This window comes from Acinonyx jubatus, chromosome A2 (assembly GCF_027475565.1).
Source record: "Acinonyx jubatus isolate Ajub_Pintada_27869175 chromosome A2, VMU_Ajub_asm_v1.0, whole genome shotgun sequence".
Lineage (NCBI taxonomy): Eukaryota > Metazoa > Chordata > Mammalia > Carnivora > Felidae > Acinonyx > Acinonyx jubatus.
Window position 1 is genome coordinate 144504791 of NC_069383.1, and position 15690 is coordinate 144520480.

Here is a 15690-nt window from a genome sequence, read left to right on the forward strand (position 1 = left end):
CCATGCCAACACAGGCTAGGAGAGAGGAACCCTGGTGGGGGCGTTTGCAGGAGCTAAAACATGGAGGCGGATCAGGGCAGGTGTTGGGGGAACCTATGGCAGTAGCCTGTGCCCCCAGGGCAGCAGGCCCAGCAAGTGGACCAGGCCTCCGTGGAGAGTGGCATGATGTGAGCAGTTACTTGGTGGTGGTAATCACTTGATCACCTGGGTAATTAGCCACAGGGAGTCATTATGTGACTTGTCTCACTCGGGCTGATTAAAGGGTGCTGGCTGCCCAGTAGCAATGGAGGACTGCTGATTCCTGACAGGAGGGCCTGGCAGGCTTTGGAACTTAATTAAGTTTTTCTGGGGTTGAAAACAGCCCCAAGCCCCAGTTGAGGGCTCTGTTGGTTCCCAGGGTCCAGGCCTGGCCCTCATGTTCTCATTCAAAACAAGGCCCTGGGTGGATACACACCCACAGAGAGCAAGCACTCACTCCTTGGTCAGTGGGAATGGGAGGAATAACCTCTACCCCACAGAGCCAATTTGAAGTAGAGACAGTGTTAGGAATGGCCAAGGTGCCTCATGGGTGTGCCAACCTCTGGTCTTAGATGCTGCTGGCTGACGTGGGAGTAAGCCTCTCAGCCACCCACTGCCTGTCAGGGAAAGGGCTAGATTCATCTCTGCCCTCAGGGGGACTGAGATCTGTCTATGGGATTAGACAGGGTGACAGAAGCCAAACAAATGACAAATACAGAGGTAAATTATAAATACCAAGTGTAAAGAAAAAACTAGGAGGGAGGGAGGGTGAGAAGAGAGAGAGAACCTGTTTATGTGGGATAGGTAGGGAAGTCTTCTCTCAGGAGACCACCTTGTTAAACAGATACTGGAACAATGGGAGGGTACCAGCTATGTGAAGGTGGGTGCAGGAGGAGAAAAGAGTGTACCAGACATTGGAAACAGTGTGTGCAAGGGCCCTGTGGTGGGAAGGAGCTTGGCATACTTATGGGGTGGAAAGGAGATGAGCACAGCTGAACCTCAGCAAGCAAGGCAGATGAGTGGTGACTGGTAAGGTTGGAGGGCCAGGCTCATAGGCCAAAGTCAGTCTTTTGGACTTATTCAAAATGCAATGGAAATCCCTGGGAGGCTTTTAGGCCAGGGTGTGCCATGACCAGAAGTTAGTTTTCTCCCAGCTCTGCTGGGGGCTGCCCCTTCTGTGCATGATTCCCACCTGAAATTCCAAGCAGCAGAGCAGTTGAAGAGCTGGTGTACCTGGTTAGTGGCCTAGCTCTGCCTCTCACTAAGAGTGACCTGGAAGTTCCCGGTTTGCTCTTGTTCCACAGGGAACACCACGATCTACCCTGAGGGATGGTGAAGGGTTAAAGGAGATTTTGTGCATGTGCGCCTACACCCATACCCACACCAGCCGGGCACAAGGGAGACTCTCCAGTGGTAGGTTTTAAGTCTTCTTTGTGGCTCTCCTCTCTTCTTCTTCCTCAGAGGTCATGAAGTGGGAGGAGGCAGGAGTCAACAAAGAACCTCGTTTCTGAGTTTTAAAATTTTCAAATAAATTGAAAGATAGCACATGTCCTGGTTGGGAAGATGACATTTTATAGGATATTTAATCTGTTTAAATTAATTCATAGGTTTAATGCAACTCCATGCAAAAACCTCAGGTTTTTTAGAACTAAAAATATCGGTAACAACAGCTGACATTTACTGAGCATTTACTATGTGCCTGGCATTGAGCTTGTGAAGCAGGGATTACTTTTATCCCCATTTTATATATCCCCTAGGCCTAGATGGGATACGTAATTTGTCAAGGTCACGGGGCTGCAAGTGTTGCATCTGGATGGTACCATCTTCAAAACCAGCATTCTTAATCCCTATATGTTAACTAGAATGTATATGGACACAGTCACCAGTATGGTTACCAAGTGATATTCTGCATAACAGAAAATTCTATGAAGGGCAATATAGCCCAGCCCTGTTAGATGTTAGAACCTATTCTAAAGAACCAATAGTTAGATCCATATGGTATCTGCTCAAAGTGAGGTCTGTGAAAAAGAAATGAAGAATTCAGAAACAGATTGACCCAATCAGATTTTACTAAACAAAGGGTAGGGGGAAATTATTTAATAAGTGCTGACTGTATAAGCAATAAAACCTGGTGATGCTGGTGGGGAGTTGAGTCCATATTTTACTTCACACAGCAAAATAAACTTGGGATGGATAGTCGTCAAAGAATTAAATATAAAATGAGATTTTAGAAGACTAGCAGAAAATGGACCATCAGATGGATGGAAGAAAGCTCGATTTGTTAGCATTCAAGCAATAAAATAAAAAAGGACAAGAATGACAGATTGAACATTAAAATAAGACAAAAAAAAAAAACCAGACTGGGAAATACTTGCATCATTGATGATACAGGAATAATATTGATAATATAAAAAATGCTTATTCAAAGTTAGAAGAGGCTCAAGTCTGCCAGCTGATGAATGGATATGAACAATCGTTCACAGAAAGGAGAATGAATAGTGAATGATGAAAAAAATAACATTTTTAAAGTCATCTAAGAAAGGCTAAAGTAACCTTGAACTACTGACAGACACTAGTAAAGCAGGAGAAAAAAGGGTGGTACCTACTGCTTAGAGATGTGTATTACGCCTCTTACCACTCGTTCCTGGGAGGCAGTAGTAGCATGAGCCCTGCAACTCTTTGCAAAAGTTCTGGGGCACTGTGGACCAAAACCCCTCTGCCTTGTACCTGCTTACTCAACTGCCAGGAATTTGTCCCAAGTGCAGAATGAAAGGACATATTAGCAAACAATGGTAAAGAATCCAAATATACCATATTAGGAGACTGAGTGAATGGATGAGGATACCTGCACACTTTAAGAATGAACCAAGAACAAAAGAAAATGTTAAGTGGCAGTAACACACACAAAAGAAAATGTGTGGTTGCTTGCAACTATGTAAAGACATGTATATAGATGGAAGGGTTTATGCTTTCCCTAGTATTATGGATACTTTATTTGTACATTTTTCTTTCTCTGGTTGTCAGTTGTCTTTCAAGTGGTGGTTAAAAAAAATCTGGATTCAAATCCAGCCAGCAGCGGGACTTTGGGCAAGTTTGTAAAGTGGGGTAATATTTCCCAGCACGGTAGTGAGGTCAGCGGGAAGTGGCCTGAGCCCGCGTTTGGCACCTCAAACCTCGTTCTTGCAGTGGGGGCGCCTCCTCCTTCCTGAAAGGTAGAAGACATCAGCGCCCTGTCCGAGACCCTCTCCCTGGGCCCGGGAGTCCGGACACTCCTGGGTCTCTGCGGCATGTGGACTCCTTCCGGAGGGAACTTTCCATAGCAGAAGGGGAGGGGTATGGTTGTCCCACGGGCTTCTGCGCTCACTGGGGAAGGGGCGAGCTCGGAGAACATAACAGCCTGTGGGCACCTCGGGTTGCGGGGCCGGCTTGCAGCCACCTTTAAGCTTCTGTTCCAACCCCGGGCCCCCAGCTCTCCTGCCCGAATTCGGCAGCCGTCTTGTGCCCCCTCGCTGGGGCCCCGAGCGGCTGGAAAACTCGGATTTACAGGGCGCCTCCTGCGGAAGCCTGGAGAAACCCAGTGCGCCTGGGGGCCCGGGGCCGACTTCGTAGACAAGGGGCACTTGGGTGCCCTTCCAGGTCTCGGAAGGACGCAACAGATTCCCGACGTGGGCCAGGCGCCTGGACGCAGCCCTCTCCCGCTGCTACACGCGCGCACATCTGGGATCGGTGGCGGCTCCGTCCGTTCCTCCGCTAATGCCATCTTGCCGGAGGCGGTCACGTGCGGACGACAGCGGCGCGCTTCGTCCGGCCCGGGCGCCAGGACCGACCCGCGGACACCACTGGGCTCCCTGCACAGCCGGAGGTGAGACTCGAGGGTCCTTCCCTCGTGGGTCGGAGAAGGGATAGGGTGGGTGCTTGGTCCCTGGGGCGCGTCTCCCTTTCGGGGCCCGACCGCACGGGGTCGCCGCGCCGTCGGGGGCCAGAGTCTCCGCCGCGTGCCCCACGCCACGGCCTCGGGGATGTCCGTGGCAAGTTGTGGCTCGGGGCACGAGCGGCGGGGGTAGACGGCGGCGCCCGACCCCGGCCCCTCACTCCCCTAACGCCTCGCATCCCGCGCGGCCCCAGCCGGGTTGGAAGACTTGCGGGCCGGCTAGGGGAGGCCCGGCCCGGGGGCGCCACGCGCACGGCGCGAGGGGCGCGGGCTGCCGGGAGGAGCGCGGAATGGGGGGGGGGGGCGCGGGCGCATGCGCCCTGCACCCGTGCCATATTGGAATGAGTCGGAGCGCGGAGCGCCGCCGCCGCCGCCGCCTCCGCCGGAGCGCGGGTGGAGGGGGGCGGGGAGAGCTGCCGGCCGCCCCGCTCCGCCGAGCCCAGCAGGAAGGAGGGCGCGAGCGGGCGAGCGCGGGCGGCGCGAGCGGAAAAAGCGCCCGCGCGGGGAAGCGAAAAGAAGGAAAGAAAGAAAGAAAACGGGCGCGAGAGGAGGGAAAAGCCAGCGATCGAGCGAGGGCGCGCGCGAAAACTCCCGGCAGGTAAAAAAGCGGGGCCGCCAGCTGGGCCTTCCCGCGCGGCGGCCTGAAGGGGCGGCGGCGGCGCTGGGGCGGGGGACCGCGCGGCGCCCCCCTCGAGGGGGCCGCGCAACTTTGCCAACGAAAAACCGCCTCAGCCGGCGGGCGGCGGGCGCGCCGGCTGAGGCGCCAACGGGCGGCGGCGGCACGTTGGGGGCGGGGGCGGGGGCGGGGGCGGGGCGGGGGGGGGCAGCGCGGCGCCCGCGCGCGGCCTCGCGCGCCCCCGCGGCCCCGCGCGCCGGCCGGCCGGGTTGCAGGAGCGCGCCTGGGCGCCTCGCCGCGGCGGCGAGCGGCCGCGGCGGCCGGCGGCCCCGGGAGGGCGGCGCGGCGCGCGGCAGCCCCGGGGGCGTGAAAGGAAAGTGGCCGGGCGGCGGCACCGGCGGGCGCCCAAGTTCCCCGGCGCTCTGGGCCCGCCGCGCGCCCCTCCCCGCGCGTCCCGCGCTCCCGCCCGCCGAGCCCCCGCGGACCCGCCCCCCGGGCTCGCTCCGGGGCCGGGGCGCGAACCCGCAGCTGAGGCCGGGGACGTGCTGCCCTCGCGGCGGTCCGAACTTCCGAGGGCTGAGGTGGCCGCTGCGCTGTTGCGGAGCGTCCGGCGGCCCCCGCAACCGGTTGCTTCGGGCCGGCGTGGTGGAGTGCGTCGGGCCTCCCTGGCGCTGCGCGCGAGCTGGCAGTGGGCTCGCCGGGCACCCGCCGCCCGACCCCAGCCGGACCCGCTCGCTCGGGAGGGCCGTGACCGTTTCGATTTCTGTTCTTAAAGTCTCGTTTTAAACCGTGAAGAAGAGGCTGTGGAGAGGCGAGCAGAGAGTCCTGAGAAGCAAGGCCTGCTCTGTGGGGAGCAGAAACGCCTTGTGAGAACAGAAATAAATTCCCGCGGAAAGGATGTATGTTAAGTTTTTAGCAAGATGTCAGCTCTTCACTGGGCTCTAAAACTAAGCTGTACGGCACAGGTCACCTGCAAGTGTTGGTATGTGCAGGGAGCTGGGTAGGACACCCAAGGCAGAGACAAGATTTTTGTTCAGTGAGGGTTTTTCCCTGCGGGTCACTCCAAGCCGTGCTCCTGAACGGCCCCAAGTGATGTTTTCATGAGTCCTACCTAGTGACACAGTATTCTGAACCAAGTAACCATCAAAGAGATTTGAAAGGAATTAGGATGGATTTTGCCAATCCCTGCATATACCTTTTCCTCTTGAACCACATTTTAAAGATGTCACACTTGATTGCATCACAAGAAAAATGCTTGCCTGAAAATATGATCAATCCTTTGCCAACTGTCTTGAGAGGAGGAAGATGAGCGTGTCTTTGTGTATACACTTTGGGGCCCGTTGGTCTGCTATTTTGAAGGCTATGTTGAATCCTTCTAGGCCACAGGTAGATCCAGAGTTCATATTTGTTTACAGTGTCACAAAAGTAACGGCCTGGTGGAAACGGGAGTGGCTCAAGATCAGGAAACAGTTCTGTTACTACTGTTGTCATTGACTAGCTGCCTTATCTCGGTATGGTTCTTACCCTCGAGATTTGGTTTTCCTTATTCGCAAAATCAGAGGATGAATAGGTCATCTTTCTGCATGCTTTCAGATCTCAAATTTGGCAACTTTTTAAAATGAGAGATTAAAAAAATCATGGTCTGTGTTTTGACAGGTTTTACATAAAAGTGCTCACAATAAATATACATACATCTTTATCAAAATACATTTGGAAAAAACATCTTAGTTGCTACACCTAGGATTATTTTATATCAGTTATTGTTTGAACACAGACATTTACAAATTTATTCAGCGTGTTCTAAAAATTCTATTTAATTTGTTTAAATTGAGGTCTGATTTACAGTAAGACCTTAAATGCATATGCATATGCCCTGATAACCACACTCAGATCAAGATTCACAGAATTTTCAGCCTCCCAATGGGCTCCGTTTACATTCCTCTCATGAGTAAGAGAGGAATGTACCCTCTCTCTAAGGGGACACCACAGTTCTGACTTCTGGCATCACTAGTGCGTTTTGCTTCATAACAGGACCCTTTTGAGGGTGAGGGTGATACTAAGGTAAAGGACAACAGGTGTGTAAATCTGGAGTTATGGTCATTTTTGCCATGACGCTAAATGCTTTTATAAAAATTCTTAATGGTTGTTACTGCCTAGAATAACAAAAAATTCTGACCCAGGAAACTTCTTAGTCGGAAGGCCACTTTTCAGCTGAAGCAGGGCTTTGCAGATTTGGATCTGTGGTTGTTGGGCATCCTTGTGGTCACAGGCCCAGTATCAGTGTGTTACTTCCCATTTTTGGAATACTGAGGTATTTCTAGATAGTAGGCTTGGAGGATGGATCATGAACTTTCCCAACAAGTAAGTGTTTAAGGTGTTAGTAGATGAATCAGTTCCTTAAAGCCTACAATTTGCTGAGAAAATTGAATGAAAATTGATTTTTTAAAGTTCAGTGAATTAAAGAATGTGGGCATAAAGCTTTAACAACCTTTTAAATGACAGCAATTAACTTGATTTATATATGCAGGATATTCGCCTGGCTTATCCAGTCATTAAAACTTTAGTGATGAAAGCAAAAACAAAAGGTAACTAAAAATTATGTCAAGTGTGATTATTTTTTTTATTTCAACATGATTAGGATACCTTTTTGTATTAGCCATCTAGGAAGTTTTTGTTTTGTTTTGTTTTGTTTTTTCACTGAAGCAAGTACTTCAGCAATTTGCTTACTCTTCCCAAATGCCTTTTAATATATTGCTGTACATTTTCTTCTTCTTCTGAAGGAGAGGAGTTAGAAGTTGTAAGTGAATTCTTGTCGAGTCTTCACAATGGCCTGTGTTTTTTATTGCAAGGATGTCTTTGTGATACAAAGTTGGGAACTGCCTAAGGCCTGTGGTAGTGATGTATGGGGCATAGTCCACTAAGTTCAAAGATTTTCTTGGGGATTTCTGGGTGGCTCAGTCAGTTAAGCATCTGACTTTGGCTCAGGTGATGACCTTGAGGTTTGTGAGTTTAAGCCCCGCATGTGGCTCTATGCTGACAATGAGGAGCCTGCTTGGGATTCTCCCTCTCCCTCCCTGTCTTCCCCTCTCCCACTTGTGCCTGCGCGAGCACTCTCTCAAAAAAATAAACTTAAAAGAAAAAGATTTTCTTTTGTGAAATGGATTTCGCTGAATAATTGTTTTCTGTGACTAAGCCAGTCAGTTAACTAGCCAACAGCTAAGCTAGGTTTGGTTACTCTACTCCAAGATTCATAGCATTATTAGTTAAGACAGTAATTCATCACTTAGTAATTGATCCACTGGTTGTGTGTATGCCTTTTTTTTTTTTTTTTAGAGATTTCTCAGCTTTTACATGATCAACTGTTTAACTTACACCTTGTTAAATTTTGAGAGTTGCAACTAAAGATGCAAAATGAGAAACAAAATACATAGGAAAGGTCATTTCCCCTTTTAATATTTGTTCCTTTGAATTTAAATTTTTCTCTTTAAAAATGGTTTTCCTGTCCGTAACTTGCTGCTTCTGTAGGGTACTTTTGCTTTCACAGTGGTGATAGACTGGGCTTAGCTACAGAACGAGGGTATGGATACAGACATCGTTTGACTTTAAAGTCTATAGAACAGGTGAACTCTCAAAACTTCATTGGCCTTTTTATTAAGACTTCATGTTATGCTCATGTTAAATAAATGAATATGATTCAAAAAGCAGACCATTATGTAGGCAGGTATTTTGAATGCCAAATATTTTTGTACATAAAGAGCACATGATCAGTAAATGGTGTAGCTTTGTTAGGGCGGGCAGTTATCTTTCTGTAAGTAGCATTTGTTACCTAACTGGGATGCTTTGCAATTGAAACAATATTTCTCCTTATACATAGTTGTTAAATTGGGCGAAGGTCTCTGGGGATTTTGGTTATGGGGAGGTTTTGAACCATTATACTTTAGGGAGTGGGATTTTGATAGGATTCTGTTTCTTCAAGTGGTACTAGCCCCATTGGAAATGATTTAAAATAAAAAGGATGTGGTCAGGTTGTTGCCAGTTCATTTTTAAATTTTACAAAAGTGGGAGAGAGAATAAGAACAAAGACAAGTTATTAATAGAAAAATTATGATTTCACTGCAGAAGTTTTAACAAGTTTGGATGTAAACCTTTGCCTGTAATTGAGAGGCACCTGAAGATTTGTATATAATTAATTTCTAGTCTCTTATCCAAGAGGATGTTTTTAACCTTATTGAGCTCTCTTAGTCTTTAGGCCATCACTCAAGAGTGTAATTAAAAAACAAAAGATGTAGTCTTTATGTTGTGCTAAAAGATACTAAGTACCGAACTTTGTGGTTTGAAAGTTTGGTACCATCAGAGTCAGGCATTTGGCTGTGCAGGGAGAGGTGGCATTTCTAATGGTGGACTGTGTTGTGTGTAGGTTTCTTTTTGACACTTTTGCTTAATCTCGAGAAAGGTTAGTTGCTAAACTGATTTAGCATAGGGCAGTTCAGAGTACCTGTTTGTTCTGGGAAAGTTGGTTTTAGTCTGAGATGACGTTTGGAGAGGGTCTTAGATGAGAGATGGAAGGTGGTTTGTCAGCAGTTCCAAGTGCAAGATAGTTAACGTACTTGGAGTGACAACATGAGACGGACGGGCAGAGAACTTTAGCAACTACTAAAATACCTCAAGAGTTTCTGATGCTGACGTTCAGTTGACAGTGTTAACCAACAAATATTTTGATTTGGATTCCAAATTATTTTTTTTACACTGAATAGTTTTGTTTTAATTTTTTAAAAGTTTATTTATTTATTTTGAGAGACAGAGAAAGACTGCACAAGCAGGGAAGGAGCTGAGATCAAAGAGCTGAGCCAAGATCAAGAGTTGGGGAGGCTCAACCAACTGAACCACGCAGGTGCCCCTGAATAGTTTTTTTTTTTTCATTTATTTATATATGAGAGAGAGCGAGAGCACGTATGAGAGAGGCAGAGAGAGAGAGAGAGAGAGGGAGAGACAGAATCCCAAGCAGGCTCCACACTGTCAGTGCAGAGTCTGACGCGAGGCTCCATCCTATGAACTGTGAGATCATGACCTGAGCTGAAATCAAGAGTTGGACGCTTAACCCACTGAGCCATCCAGGCACTCTGTTACCCTGGATAGTTTTTTCCTTTTACATTTTTTTGATTTTGAGAGAAAGAGAGAGCACGAGCTGGGGAGGGACAGAGAGAGGGAGACAGGATCTGAAGTGGGCTCTGTGCTGACGGCTGAGAGCCCAATGTGGGGCTTGAACCCACAAACCGTGGGATTATGATCTAAACTGAAGTCCGACTCAACTGACTGAGCCACTCGGGTGTCCCCCTCCTGCAGAGTTTTAAAAAAACATTTGAGGTGGTCGCTGTGTAGCATCTCCTCAGTGGTAAGGCTACCTATGAGCTACTGCTAGTTTTGCGTTCTTTTCCCGTCTATTTGTTGCCCACATTAGAGTGCTTTCTGGCCTCTGAATTTTTACTAGTGGTCTTTCTAATGGGTCATTTCCTGTAAAGCATGCTTTCTCTGTGTGAAAAACAATATATGGGAATTTGGAATCATAATTTTAAGGTACCATTTTGGCTCATTTTTGCTTGTGTGTAAATAAATAACCTTCTTGGGGTAATTGAATGAAGAAGACACAGAATCACTTAGCATGTCACCTGTCTAGAACATAGTGAACACAGTGAGGAAGTAAATCTTCATTATATTTAAATTTTTTAATTATTTTGCTTGTATAATATACATAACATAAAATTTACCATTTTTTTTTAACGTTTAATTTTGAGAGAACATGCGCGCAAGTGAGGGAGGGGCAGAGAGGGAGGGGAACAGAGGACCCAAAGTGGGCTCTGTGCTGTCAGTAGTGAGCCTGATGTGGGCCTTGAACTTATTAACCATGAGATCATGACCTGGGCTGACATCAGACACTCAAGCTAATGAGCCACCGAGGTGCTCCCAAATTCACCATTTTATTTGTTACTTACTTTTTTTTTAATGTTTATTTTTGAGAGAGAGTGCGAGTGGGGGAGGGGCAGAGACAGAGGGAGACAGAGAATCTGAAGCAGGCTCAGGGCTCTGAGCTGTCAGCACAGAGCTCCACATGGGGCTTAAACCCACAAACCGTGAGATCATGACCTGAACCAAAGTTGGACACTTAACGTACTGAGCCACTCAGGTGCTCCCTTTTTTTAAAAAAAATTTTTTTAGAGAGAACAATTTTAAAGTGTACAATTCAGTGGCGTTAAATACATTCACGATGTTGTGCAGGCAGTTGTCACCACTATCCATTTCTAGAACGTTTCCCAAACTGAAATTCCGAGCCCACTGACAGTAACTCCCATTTCCCTTTCCCTGTCAGGCCCTAGCAAACACCATTCTGCTTTCCCTCTTACGAACTTGGCTACTCTGGCCACCTCATATATGTGGAATCATACTGTTTTTGTCCTCTCATGAATGGCTTGTTTCCTCATAGTGTCCTTGAGGGTCATCCATAGGTACTGTAGCATGTGCATCAGAGTTTCTTTTTGAGGAAGTACATTTTTAAAAATGTATTTTCACAGCATGTAAAATAGAGGTCACAGAAACCTCTAGATTTCTACACTAGGACTCGTTTATCTTGCGTGGAAGAACTCTGTAGGTTGCCGGCAGAGCTGGGAGAACCAGGTCCTGACATACTTGGTTATTGGGATGCCAGAGACGGATGGAAGCAGACTGTGCCAACGGGGTAGAAGACGGGAAAGTGTAGAAGCAGGGGTTGCTACAGTCTGGGGTCTCACTTGGGTGGAACAGAGAGCCCTGTGTGTCTTAGGATTACATCTTACCGTGTAATCACGTGTTCACAGTGTAGGTCTGGGTCAAAATATCTATCCAGAACAGTTAACCAAAAAAGTTTGCGTATTCAAAGTTGTAAATAGGCCTTCAGCTATCTGAGAGGCATGATTAGTCAGTGACTCATTGACCAGCTGTTCCGGTTAGTTGAGGTTTTGCCATATTTAACATCTCATTTCTGTATTTATGGAAAACTAGTGAGTTTTTAAAGAGGCTCAATAATCTACTTAATAATATTACTACATAAATAATGCTTTATATTTTAAATTTATTGTATTACTTTAACTTTGCATTTGTGAAATACAGATATCCAGTCATAGAGGGAAAACAGGTTTGACAGAATTAAGGATTACACGTTGAACAGTTAGCACTTTCAGAATGGCTAAAGAGCTGTACATTTTTTCTTTCATTGTTGTTTTAACTCTTATTGTTTAAATGCCTGTATTAGTGTAGTAAACATGGGTGAGTCTCCTGAATACTCTGTTACTGGAAGAGGGCAGATACTTTGGGGCATTTCTTGATCACCGCTCCTACGACTGCCTTCTTGACAAGGCTGCTTTTGATTATCTTTCTTGAAACCCTTGAAAAATTGACAATGGCATGACGCCTGATTTTTTTTTTCTTTTCTTTTCTTTCTCTTTTTCCTTTTTTTTTTTTTTTTTTTTTTTTTTGTGCCTTAACTTACTGCTCAGTTCTTAAGGAAATCAGAGTGGTTAGTTGCTTCCTAGAGTTAGTAAGGTTTTTCTGAATGTGTCAGTTTCTTTGACAGATACCGTCCCTAGGACACTACTGAGCACCTCTTTTACACCATTCTCTCCCTATTGTGGATCATTGGTGCTCCTGAATTGTCAGTTAGATATTTTGAAAAGCCCAATTTATACACCAGAGTCAGTTTGTTAATTTTTTAAAATAAACATTGGTGTTTGTGAGTAAACTGTTAGATGAGACATTCTTTTTTTTTGTTTTTTGTTTTTTTTAAGTGAGCTTCCTGCCCAACACGGGGCCTGAACTCACAACCCTGAGATCGAGTCATATGCTCTACCAACCCAGCCAGCCAGGCGCCCCATCCTTTCCTTTTTAAAAAAAAAAATTAGTAGATAGGTGTTCTTTCCAGGAGTATAGTTTCCTTTTTATTCGTTTTCATTTTTATTATTGAGCAAAATGGGCAGGAGTAGGTAGTCTGGTAACTAAAGGTAGAAATTTGAAAAACTTTGAGTGTTTTGTTGTTGTGATTATGGTCATTTATGATATTTGAACCCCTCAACTTCTCAATGTAATTAATGTTTATTATTTCCATTTTGTTTCCTTTTTAAAAAAAATTTTTTTAACATTTATTTATTTTTGAGACAGAGAGAGAAAGAGAGAGCATGAACAGGGAAGGGTCAGAGAAAGAGGGAGACACAGAATCCGAAACAGGCTCCAGGCTCTGAGCTGTCTGCACAGAGCCCGACGCGGGGCTCGAACTCACGGACCGCGAGATCATGACCTGAGCCGAAGTCGGACGCCCAACCGACTGAGCCACCCAGGCGCCCCACATTTTGTTTCCTTTTTAAAGCTGGTTTCCCAGTCTTCAATGATGAGTTATATTTACATTTAAAATGTACATAGTTTTTATTATTAATACAAATAACATTGTACATAAATTGGGAAACAGATCTGCTCCTAGATGTTACAGGGGTGGGAGGGTGCTTTTTCCTTAAGGGGCACGTAGGGTCTCCAGGGTGGACTGAGAGCAGCTTTAGATGACTCAGTTGTCAGATCTGGTTGCCAGTAGTGGGCATGACAAGGGAATGGAGAGTTGGGTGGGCTCTTGTGGCCTTCCCTTGTAGGGTGGATCTCCCTTTTTTGCAATGAGTGCTTGAGGAGGGTTGCATGACTCCTGCTGCCAGACCCGGGGCCTTAAGGCACTACAGGGTTCTGAGGACCTTGTCCCAATGTCCCCGCCCAGTCTTTACCCTCATCTTGGCTTCCTATTAACATGTCTAAAAGGAGCTCTTTCCAGAATACCTCTACTAGTGAAATCTTAGATTCTGGTGTCGTGTTTTTCTACAGCCTCCTCGGGAGGCTTCCATACTCCCCCATCTCATTGTGATCTCCTTTTTCTCTGAGTTCCAGCCCCTTCAGATCTGGACCCATTGTCCAGTCTTTCACTTGCTTACCAGCCAGTACCCTTACTCTTACCCCTTTGCCCTTCTGTAGCCTCTGCTTTGTGGAAAACCATTTCTAACCGGTCTAGCCTGTGCCCTCTCTGCTATTGGACACAGGCTATTGCAAATTCAGGGTCTCCTCCTAAAGTGGCCCTGTGTGTGGATGGCCCCACAGGGTCCTGTCTTGAGGAAGACCCTTTTCGTTTTGCCTTCCATGACCTTTTCAGACCCAGCTTTGTGTCTCTGTTTACAGCTCTCTCGGTGGATTCATCCACGTTTAGACCACCTAGCCCTCTTAAACCTTTCTGTTAAGCTTTGTATCCACATGTCCTTTACTGTCTGGACCTTTCCAATTTGAATGCCCCACTGGTCCCTCAAAATGCACAGGTCCAAAACAATTCCTTATTCTACCCCAAAGCTGCTACTCCTCCAGTAGGCCTGTCTGCCGAGATCTCCTTCTCTACGTTCCTCCTCAGCGATGGTAGTAATGGTGTTTGTTTCATCGTGCGGCAGCTCTCCTGTGGAACTCAGTCTTCTTCAGTTACCAGCCTCTGACTTAAGAACGTTCATGCAACTCAGACTTGTTAGCTTTCAAACGTTTTTAAAGCTATGGAACCCTTTGTTCAAATGAAATCTTTCTAGGAAGCCTGATATGTAACCTAAATGAAACTAGAGGTCTCCTGGGGGGAGGGAGTAAAGGGCTAGCATCCCATCCTGCCCTGTTGCTTAGCCAGCCTCCCAGGGCTGCCCTCCTCCTCCCCCTCCCACCTCCTCCCCACTCCTCTCCTTCCTCCCCCTCCCACCTCCTCCCCACTCCTCTTCTTCCTCCCCCTCCTCCATCCTCCCCCCTCCTACTCCCTCCTCCCCCCTCCCCTCCCCCATCCTTCCCCCTCCTCCTCCGGGCAGATTTGGCATCCAGCGCCTGGACTCTGTACAGGGAGCTTCTGCAGTTACTTCTAGTACTGCCCTGAGGGCACTCTGGGTATTTGAAAATCGCTTTATGTTTTGCACCCACCTCTTTCCCATTGGTTTTCCTTTGGAAATTTTTAATTGTGACTGATAAACATAAAATTAGTGCCAGTGATGAATCTGCCAAGGAAACGGAAAGCCACTTTGGAAAGTGAAACTGGGTATTAAAAGAGCCAGCTCCATTAAATGCTGAAACCTTCAGAAGTGCCCAACGGCTTCTTTCAAAATTTACATGTCTCTTCTGACTGTACTTTTCTGTCTTTAAAGCTGCATTTCTATGACATGAACATTCAAGATAAACTTAGTTTAATTTTACTGTTTTTGTTTTGTCCCTTGACCAGTATAGCAGGTTTATTCAACCCACAGTGTTACTAAAATGTTAAGTATTTGTAGTGAAAAATGTAAACATTGTTCTATTGACTCCAAATGGTCCCCCCATCTTCCCTGCTCTCCAGTTAATCTGACACTGTGGCCAGATAGAGCTCTCTAAGCAAATTTGATTTTATCATGGAGAACTCTCACTGCCAGTGGTGATGAAGTCCAAACTCCTCCGGAAAGCATGCAGAATCTTCGAAGAGCTCCTCTTGTGTGACCTGTCCCGCTCATCTCCCTCTCTCTCACATGCTTCCCCCCGCCCCCAGCCGCACCGAGACCCTGCTCTTCTGCAAATCCTTTTCCATGGATGTCCCTCTGTCTAGAGTGTCCTTCCACTAACACAGCACTTCAGAAATGTCAATCTTGCGTGTGCCACTTCCATGCTTTTTGTCATATTCAATTACCATAATCACTTTTAATATTAAAAAGTTGACTTTTGAATATTTGATATTTAACTTAAATTTCATAAAGTATTATTACATTTAAAAATGAAAAATAATGAAATACAAGTAATAAATCTAATCAGTTTATTAAAATACTTCAGTAAGGTTTTCAACAAAGCCCTTTCTTCATACTTAAATATTTTTATTTTTTAAATTTTTTAAATTATTTTTTTAATGTTTATTCTTGAGAGAGACAGAGCATGAGTGAGGGAGGGGCAGAGAGAGAGAGGGAGACACAGAATCCGAAGCAGGCTCCAGCTTCTGAGCTGTCAGCACAGAGCCCGACACGGGGCTTGAACTCACAAGCCATGAGATCATGACCTGAGCCAAAGTTGGATGCTTAACCAACTGAGCTAC

The 15690-nt window shown here is 46.5% G+C and overlaps 1 protein-coding gene across 12 annotated transcripts in view; it reads left to right on the forward strand.

Annotated features, from left to right (window-relative positions):
- Positions 1–3743: 3743 nt before the first annotated feature.
- Positions 3744–15690, forward strand: part of SFMBT1 (Scm like with four mbt domains 1) — a 128063-nt gene continuing 116116 nt past the window's right edge. For 4 of the 12 annotated variants that reach the window (XM_053219224.1, XM_053219222.1, XM_053219218.1 and 1 more), the window contains exon 1: positions 4364–4547. The gene's annotated coding sequence lies outside the window, so the exon portion shown is untranslated. Of the gene's footprint in view, positions 3881–4363; positions 4548–5196; positions 5465–5489; positions 5952–15690 lie in introns of those variants that run through there. The other 8 variants (XM_053219226.1, XM_053219220.1, XM_053219228.1 and 5 more) reach the window with 5 other exon arrangements.